The sequence below is a fragment of the Balaenoptera musculus genome, chromosome 15, assembly GCF_009873245.2.
Source record: "Balaenoptera musculus isolate JJ_BM4_2016_0621 chromosome 15, mBalMus1.pri.v3, whole genome shotgun sequence".
Taxonomy (NCBI): Eukaryota; Metazoa; Chordata; class Mammalia; order Artiodactyla; family Balaenopteridae; genus Balaenoptera; species Balaenoptera musculus.
In genome coordinates, this window is record NC_045799.1 from 79316354 (window position 1) to 79326464 (window position 10111).

A 10111-nucleotide genomic window follows, 5' to 3' on the forward strand; every position below is an offset into this window, starting at 1 on the left:
GGGGCAGGAGGGATGGCCGATGGAGCAGAGCCTGGTTTGCCTGTGAAGTTGCTAAGTACTTTGGAGCCCTTGTCCTCCGTTAATTTTCCCCACTTTCTACGCAAGGGAACTGAGGCTCAGAGGTCAGGAAAGGGGAGAGCTGGCGTTTGAACTGAGCTCTGAGTTCAAGGTTCGTGTGGTGCCTCTCACCAGTAGAGCTCAGCCTTGATCCTGTGCACAGTGCGGCCACCTGGTTTGAGGTGTCGGGTTAACAAGGTCAGATCTGTGGTCTCATGACGTGACAGGTATGGTAGGAAGGGGCTGGGGGCAGGGAGGCTGACTGGAGGTTATGTAGCTGCCCAGCGGAGGGACAGTCAGGGGTTGGAGCAGGGGTCCAGAGAGCTTAATTTGACTCTGCTTCATATATTAGATCTACCTGAAGAACCTGGAGGAGAGGGCGATGCAGAATCTGGGGTGCCCCCTGGTGCATTCCGGGTTGTGGGTAAGAAGCACCTGCACGTTCCCTAAGACCCACGTCATGGAAGTCGGCCCAGAACCCACCTTTTTAAGCCCCTCCCTAAACCAGAGGAGACTGGCCGGTAGCCATGGCTCAGAGGATTTGAGAGTCACCTGCAGGATTGAAATCTTAGCTCAGCTGTGGGACCAATGTTACTTGACTCCTCCATGGCTTAGTGTCCACACCCCATATGTAAAATGGGACATAATGACAATATCTGCCTCATGGGTTATTATGAGGATTCAATGAGATGATTCATGTCAAGTGTTTGGCTCCCCATCTGGATAGGTCAAGTGCCCACAAAAAGATGGTCATTGTTTTTCCTTTTTTTCCCAAAAAGTATTCATTGAGTATCTACTAAATGACAGAGACAAGGGATCCAGGAGTGAACACAACTCAAAAAGCCCATTCCTTCATGGAAAGGCCATTCTTATGTTGGGAGCTAATATGTAATGTACAAAATGGTGATAATTGTATCCTATAATCTGTCAGGAGATGACATATAAAATGCCTTTTGTAAGTAGCCTTTTATAAACTCTTCATTGACCTGGAAGCATTAAAAATTTTACAAAAATATTGGCTTAGGGACTTCCCTGGTGGCACAGTGGTTAAGAATCCGCCTGCCAATGCAGGGAACAAGGGTTTGAGCCCTGGTCCGGGAAGATCCCACATGCCGCGGAGCAACAAAGGCCGTGTGCCACAACTACTGAGCCTGTGCTCTAGAGCCCGCAAGCCACAACTACTGGGCCCATGCACCGCAACTACTGAAGCCCGCGCGCCTAGAGCCCATGCTCCGCAACAAGAGAAGCCACGGTGAGAGAAGCCCACGCACCACAACGAAGAGTAGCCCCCATTCGCCACAACTAGAGAGAGTCCACACAGCAACAAAGACCCAACTCAGCCAAAAATAAATAAATAAATAATTTTTTTAAAAAAAAGGAAAAAAAATATTGGCTTATTTATTAAAGAGGTAGTTGAGTAAAGTGTATACCTGTTACTATATTTCAGCAAACAAAAAGTGGTCCTTCTTGTTCTGTTGTTTTTGTTACAACTCGTTTACAAGCTGGTGAACTGACTAAGCAATCCACAGGCTCTTCCGTGACCTTTAATATATCATGGCATCTAATCTAACCTTTACAATAATGACCCTGTGGACTAGATATTATGCATTTTGTTGCACGGAGGTGAAGTAACTTGTTCCTGGTCACAGTTCCTGACTGCACCTTGTTTGCAGCTGAAACCTGAAAACAAGGGTGTTAGAAATATGGGGAAAGTGAGGCAGAAAAAGGCTAAGAAAGAGGAGGAAAATGGACAAGATGATCCTAAAATTCATGTGGAAATGCAAGGAGCTCAGAACAGCCAAAACAATCTAGAAAAAGAAAGACAAAGTTGGAGGACTAACACTTCCGGATTTCAAAACTTACTGCATGCTAAAGTAATCAAGGCAGTTTGATACTGGCATGAGAATAGACATACAGATCAACAGAACAGAGCTGAGAGTCCAGAAAGAAACCCTTACATTTATAGTCAGTTGATTTTTGACAAGGGTGCCAAGTCCATTCGATGGGAAAGAACAGTCTTTTCAACAGTTGGTGCTGGGACAACCGGATATCCACATGCAGATAAATAAAGTGAAACCCTACTTCATACCACATACAAAAATTAATTCAATATGGAGCAAAAATCTAAATGAGAGATAAAACTATAAAACTCTTAGAAGAAAACAGGTGTAAATCTTCATGACCTTGGATTAAGTAACAGTTTCTTTGATGTGATATCAAAAGCACAAGCAAGCAAAGGAAAAATAGATAAGTTGGACTTCTTTAAAATTAAAAACTTTTGTGAATCAAAGCACACTATCAAGAAAGTGAAAAGCCAACCCACATAATGGGAGAAAATCTTTGGAAATCACCTGATAATTCTAGTATCCAGAATATATAAACAAGTCCACAATACAAAGACAAATAACCCAATTTAAAAATAAGCAAAGAATTTAACTAGACATTTCTCTGAAGAAGATATACAAGTGGCCCATAAGCACATGAAAAGATGCTCAACTGTGGATTGCTTAGTCAATAGGGAAAAGCAAATCAAAACCACAATGAGATATCACTTCACACCCACAAGGATGACTATGAAAAAAAAAAAACAACAGAAAATAAAAAGTGTTGGCAAGGAAATGGGAACTCTCATATATTATTCATGGGAATATAAGATGGTATAACCACTATGGAAAGGTTTGGCAGTTCCTCAAAAAGTTAAACATAGAGTTACAATATGACCCAATAATTTCACTCTAAAGTATATACCCTAGAAAACTGAAAATATTTACACAGAAACTTGCACATGAAGGTTCATAGCAGCATTATTCATAGTAGCCAAAAAGTGGAAACAACCTAATGTCCATCAATTGATAAATGGATAAACGAAGGTACAATGCAATATACAGTGGAATTTTATTCAACCATAAAAAGGAATGAAGTACCGATATATGCATTATGTTAAATGACAGACACAACAGGCCAGACACTGTATGATTCCATTCATAAGAAATGTTCAGAATAGACTCCATTCATAAGAAATGTTCAGAATAGACAAATCCATGGAGACTTAAAGTAGATTACTGGTTGCCAGGGGCCTGGGAGGAGTAGAAAGTAGGGAGATACAGGGTTTCTTTTGGGGGTGATGAAAATATTCTAGAATTCGATAGCAGTGAGCGTTGTACAAATTATGAGTATACCACTCACAGGTACACTTTAAAGGGGTTAAAATGATGAAGTTTATGTGATGTGGATTTTATCTCAATTAAAAATTAGACAAAAAAAGAAAGAAAGAGAAGATGCTGTGGAAACATTCAAAATGTTTGTTCAGATGGTGGGGCCTTTATTAATGGCTTTATTAAAGCTGCGCCCAGTTTCAGAGACCTCGTCTGCCTCCTTCATGTGGCCTGACTTTCATCAAACAGTCTGATATATTAGACTGGAAACCGAGAGGGCACAGGCAGGCAGGGAGCAGTGGGTTTTCCCCCGGTCCTCCCTTACCTTGGTCACACTTCCTGGCAAGCAGGCAGACAAGGAAACTTCCTTCAGTGGGTCCCATGGCCAAGTCCTTAGAGAGTTGAGGCTTGAGGGCCCCCTTCTCTCTCTCTTTTTCCTCCTGTGACCATCCTCAGACCCCAGTGCCTCCTTACTCCCTCCGTCCGTTCTTATATCAAAACCTACTCTAGAGACAGGCAATAAAAGGCACACATTCTCTCTACACCTAAGTGACTGATAACAGCTTAAAATAAGAGGCTTCTTGTATTCTAGGCCTCTGCAAATGAGGACCATTGAAGCCAGGTTTCTGCTTCTTGGAGAGGGGCATTGAAAATATGCAAAGGGGGAAGGAGTGCGTGAACCCAAGGACGCTGAATTGAAAGCAGAGGTATCCGTGTATATATCATCTTTTAGAAACACTGATACACCAATAGAGATGAGCATACCTAGCAAAGATATTTCTCCTTGGAGAAATAAATGATTCTGGTCCTGGGTCAAAGAAAGTAGAACCTGGAATATCTTTTTGGTGCCAGAAAGTAAGAAGTTGCTCAAAGAATCATGGGGATATGTCAAGAGGACATAGGAGCCAGCTCTCAGGAGCTCACACTGGCCAAATCTGAGACAGTTGGACCAGTAATAGTTGATAGTGATGTATTGAATAAAATAAGAATCAATCAATCAATGAACAAACAAAGTAAGTTTGAGGTTGAATTTTGTCTCCCCACAAAAATGAATGTTGGGGTCCTAACCCCCAGTACCTCAGAATGTGACCTTATTTGAAGATAGGGTCTTCACAGAGATAATCAAGTTAAAATGAGGCCATTAAGGTGGGCCCTAATCCTGTATAACTGGTGTCCTTACAAAAAAAGGAAAATTGGACACAGAGGTAGACACACAGACGGAATATGATGTGAAGATACAGGGAGAAGATGGTCATTTACAAACCAAAGAGAGAGGCCCGGAAGAGATCCTTCCCTCAGAGCCCTCAAGGAAGAACCAACCCTGCTGACACCTTGATCCCAGACTTTTAGTGTCCAGAACTGACTGGGAGCAAATAAATTTCTGTTGTTTAAGCCCCTCAGTTCATGGTGCTTCGTTATGGCAGCCCTAGCAAACTAGGGAGAGAAGAGAAAGCTTTACACTACAGTAGGATGCCAACTAATAAATATAGAAGAAATGATGGAGTTAGAAAATCATCCATGGATGCTAAAATTAGTGGGTAAATGGGTGACGAGAGATGGGATATTTACATAGTCTCAAAGTATCTCCCCACAAATCACATGTTAATCACAAAGAAAAAATCAGTGACTCAATAGTGAAGAAACCTGGGGGACAAATTTCTTAAAAACCATGTGAGTCTTCCTAGGAAGGTTTGGAACTGGATTGGGGATCAAGGAGAGAATCAGCTATGGTATACTGGAATGTTCTATACCCAGACCGCTAAAAACTAGCTGTATAAACTTGAGCAAGTCACTCCCTTCTCCCAAGCTTCAATTTCCTCATCTATGTAATGGGCAGGGGGTGTGGGTGACATGATCATGAGACTCCAAGGAAGTTATGGATATGAGAGCTTTTAGTAAACTTCAAAGCATGGTGCCCCTGCAAGTCTTCACCATCTAACAGCAATCAGAGCCTTAAACTAGAGGAATTAAGCCCATTTCAGGCATTAGACAGCAGAGGAGCAAATATATGGGGTCATTGAGGTCTTTCTTGGGCCCCTAAAATTGAATATCAAGGCAGTTTGGCTCTGCTGGCTCTTTTTCTTTTCAGGGCCACACCACATGGCATGCAGGGTCTTAGTCTTCCCCCAGGAATGGAACCCATGCCCCCTGCGGTGGGTGGAAGCGCGAAGCCTCAACCGCTGGGCCACCAGGGAAATCCCTCTGCTGGCTCTTGAATGGGCTTTAAGGAAGAAGGGAAATGACTTGGAAGATAGGACCAACAATATTGGTCTTGCCCTTTTCTTGGGATCTGGGGTCTGGGTGACAGACAGCTGTTTCAAGATCCTTCCTGGGGTAGATGAAGTGGATGTGTTTTAAGAGGTTAAAAAAAATCTGTCTCCTGGCCCTGCTAGTCTGATACAGATAATTGACAATTGCCCTCTTAAATAACTCGCCCTTTGTTAAAATGCAAAGGTGTTTCTTGGTAGGGATAACAAATCCCTCACGTAAACCCACTAATAAAACTTAACCAAACTAGTCATCCGTGTAGCCATCCACCCACCCATCCATCCACTCATTGAACACTGCTGTATGCCAGGTGCCCTGCTCATCCCAGCATCCCAGGGGGGAACTATACACAGCTGATGCCCTTGGGGAACTCACACTAACCTGTGAGAGACAAAGGCAATTATGATACAAGTGGTAGGTGCCCGAATGGAGGGGCAGAGGACCACACTTTAGAGCAGAAGAGGTCAGAGAAGACTTCCTGGGAGGGGTGTCTCCAGGGCTGAGTAAGGCTGACCAAGGGGACTGGGTGGGGGTGGGGAGGAGTGGAGATGTGCTAGAGAGAGAGGTGTTCCAGGCCCTGGAGGCCACAGGTATGAGGTCAAGGAGGAGGGGGTGACTTGGTTAGGTATGGAGTTTCGCAGAAATCACTCTGGTTTTGGTAAATCAGAGTGGAGAGATAGTTGTGGAGGCGTTGCTGGGATCCAGGAGGGATACGAGGAGCCAGTGAGAGTGGAAAGAAGGGGAAAGATGTGAAAATTATTCACAAAGTCAACTCGTCAGGGTTTGCTGTCATGTTGGTTGAGGAGGGAGAAGGAGGTGACTAGGGTAACACTCAGGTTTCAGACTGGGCTGCGTGTGTGTGTGGGGCCGTTCCTGGAGGAGAATTCACCAGCAGAAGCAGGTCTGAGTGAAAACCATGTGGGGCGGTCGGGTTCAGAGTACTGGGGGTTCTAGGAGAGCCTTCTAGTATGTGGCAGGTAGGGTGGTAGCGAGAAGTCTGGACATCCAACAGACTATTCGAGCAGGAAGGCTCTTAGGGAGTCTCACCTCTCCTGACACTTTGCAGACGGCAAGTGGAGGCCCACAGAGATTGCACAGACCCCAGTGCCCCCACCCAGCCCAGCCCGAGACCGTGACAGAGTAGCACCAAGAGTACAGCCCTAGAAGCAGCCCATCCTGGGTTCCAGCCCTGCCCCTGCTGGGGGCCCCAGGCCAGATGTTTAACTTCTCTGAACCTCAGACAATTTGCTGGAAGAAAGGGGTGTGAAAGCTCACCTCCCAGGGTGATGGGGGTTCTTGAGCCTCAGTGAAGGACTCCATTCCAGGCCTGCCTTCTACGACTTGACGAATCACCACCAGACCAGACCAGCAACCCTCTAGCTTTTCCCTTAAAGCCCCACTTGGCTCTTCTGAGCTCTTACCTGATCCTCTTATTATTCCTATTTCATAGGTGAGGAAACTGAGGCCCAGAGAGGTGAAATGACTTACTCAGGCCCCAAAAACCAAGATGCAGCAGGGCTGGTCCTACATCTTCCGGTGAAGAACCACGGTGCAAGGCGGGCCGCTGTGTTGCGAGGTGCCGAGTCCAACACTGAGTCCCCTTCCTCAGTACCTCTCAAACCCATCCCTTCCTGTCGACCCTAACTGCCACCACCTCTGTCCAGGCTCCATCAGCTCCCTCCTGGATTCCTGCCCCAGCCTCTTAAATGAAGGTGGCTGAAGACAGACAGAGTGTCTGAGGTTTAAAGTGAGGGAGATGCAGGAAGGAGCCAGGAGGATGGATGGGCGCTGGGGCGGGGAGCTCAGGGGATTCAGGAGAGCAGGCTGGGGGGGTCACTGCTACCCATGGTACCCTTCCCCCTCGCCAGCCAACACACATGCAGTCCCAGAGGACGGAACAGGGGGTGGTCCTGAGAGCCACTTACCTGGAGGTAACAAAGTGTCAGTCGCAGCACCAAATCTAGAAATGTTTCACCTCTCTTATCAGTGTGGGAGAGTAGGAGGGGAGGAGGGGCCTCCCAGGCAGGGCGGGGAGCCTCCCATACATTTCATTTCTGCTTGGCTTGGAAACTCAGGAGCCCAAAGTTCATGAGGACTTTTGAGAAGTTGGCTTCGTGGCATCAGGCAGGTGAGTGCGCAGGGTGAGAGGCCATCCTGTCGGGGAGTGTGCGAGCGCATTGTCAGGGTGGACTTCTCCCCAGACAGCCTAAGCCAGGCCTGAAGAGATGTGGCCCTGCACAGGGCAAGGGGGAGACAGGTGACAGCTATGAAGCAACTTGCCTTTTGGTCTCTTGAGAGGAGGGCTTCCCAGAGCTCAACTTTTTTTTTTTCCATGAAACCCATTTATTTTATTGGGCTATAAAAAAAATACAGACTCAGAAAGTGAATATGATGTAATCTCAAAGGCAAATAAATAGTTGATAGAGATGAAGGTGTCAATCAGCAAGCATCAAGGCAAATGTGTAAAAATAAAGGTCTATGTCCAAGGCTGGTGGAGATAAAAATACCACGCGGTAATGGTATTCAGGGCCGGTGAATGGAGTGTTAACAGGGATGTAGGATGGAGTAAGAAGTGTTTCCTAGTTAGTGATGTTAACTTTTTAATTTCTCCCAAGAATGGTTTTTATTTCCTCAAAGAAGAGAGAGGAGAAAACAACCCTCACCTTTAGTAAAATTTAATAAAATACATTGCAATGAGTCTTTTAACAGACACACAACACCAATATGTAGTATGCTTGTTTCAGACTGAAGCAGGGTTAGAAAATATGATTATGTAATGAATCAAAACTTTAATTGTAGACCTGCTTATTGATGATGTATATAAACATACTAGTAAAAAAGACTCTTGACCAAGTAATAAAAACTAAAGGTATGTTTATGTCAGCGGCTCAGTGCGTGAAATTAACTCAAAAATCAACAATATAAAAATCTCATAATAATATTCAAATAATATAATAATAATATTAATATAATAATAATAAATAATATTCAAATAATAAAATTCAAATAATGTAAGTTTTACTTGCAGCATGAATTTATGCATTCACTATATATGGTTTTTACCATACACCATGCTTATATTATTGGAGGCCAGAGCTCAACTTAAAAACAGGAGCACAGATAGTGGTACTGCTAAGCAGCTGGTCCTCTCTGCCTGGCGAACTGGGACAGCTGTAAACCAAAGGGAACTAGAAGATCCCCTTGTGTGTCTCAGTGTCGTTGCTACCTCCTAGATGTTGGAGGCCCCAGGGGAACAGAAGCAGGGGTCAAGAGATAAAGCTCAAAGAAGAAAGACATTGGTAGTGGGCAGAGCCATTCAGAGACAGATCTGCCCACCTTGGATGATCATGAGATCCCCAACAAAGGGACCATGCAAACACCTCTTGGCAGACCTCCGAGTAGGAAATTCAAGCTTCAGATGAGGAAGTCCCATTCAGTTCTGGGGTTCTGGATCCAGGGAGGACCCATTCGGACTCGATGCCATTAGAACTCTAAGTCCAATGGAAAGACACATACATAAATGAATAATTACACTATAGCATGATAAGGCATACATAGCAGAGAGATTAAGGGCATGAGCTTTAGAGACAATTAGGCCTGGGTTCAGATACTGGCTCTGTCAGCCTCAGTTTTTTAATCTGTGAAGTAGGGATGAAACCCTTTGCTTCCCAGGGGTATTATGAGAAAAGAGTGAACCACGTGCTGTACATAATGTTCCTGGCAGGGTGCCCGGCCTGTAATAAATACTAACAAGGGGAAGTCATTGCTAGTGCCAAGCACCTGCAGGCACAAAGGTACAAAGGGATCTGGGAGTGCAAAGGAAGACACGGTTCTGCGTGGGAAATGGGGAAGCTTCAGAAAAGAAGGCAGCCTACTCCTGGGCATATATCTGGAGAAAACCATAATTTGAAAAGATACATGTAGCCCAATGTTCATTGCAGCACTATTTACAATAGCCAGGACATGGAAGCAACCTAAATATCCATTGACATAGGAGTGGATAAAGAAGGGGTGGTACATATATACAATGGAATATTACTCAGCCATAAAAAAGAATGAAATAATGCCATTTGCAACGACATGGATGGACCTAGAGATTGTCATACTGAGTGAAGTAAGTCAGACAGAGAAAGACAAATATCATATGATATCGGTTCTATGTGGAATCTAAAAAAACGGTACAAAGGAACCTATTTACAAAACAGAAATAGACTCACAGAGGTAGAAAACAAACTTATAGCTATCAAGGGGAAAAGGGGAGGGGAGGAATAAACTGGGAGATTGGGTTGGCATATACACACTACTATATATAAAATAGATAACTAATAAGAACCTACTGTATAGCACAGGGAACTCTACTCAATACTCTGTAATGACCTATATGGGAATAGAATCTAAAAAAAGAGTGGACATATGTATATTTATAACTGATTCACTTTGCTGTACAGCAGAAATGAACACAACATTGTAAATCAACTATACTCCAATAAAAATTATTAAAAAAAAAAAAAGGAAGGCAGCAGGAGCTCCACAGGACAAGGGGTCAAGGACATTCCAAGCCAATGGGAAGCCTGGTGAGCGGCAGATCGGTTGAGTTCCAGAAGGTGATGGGAGGAGGTGAGGTTGGGAGT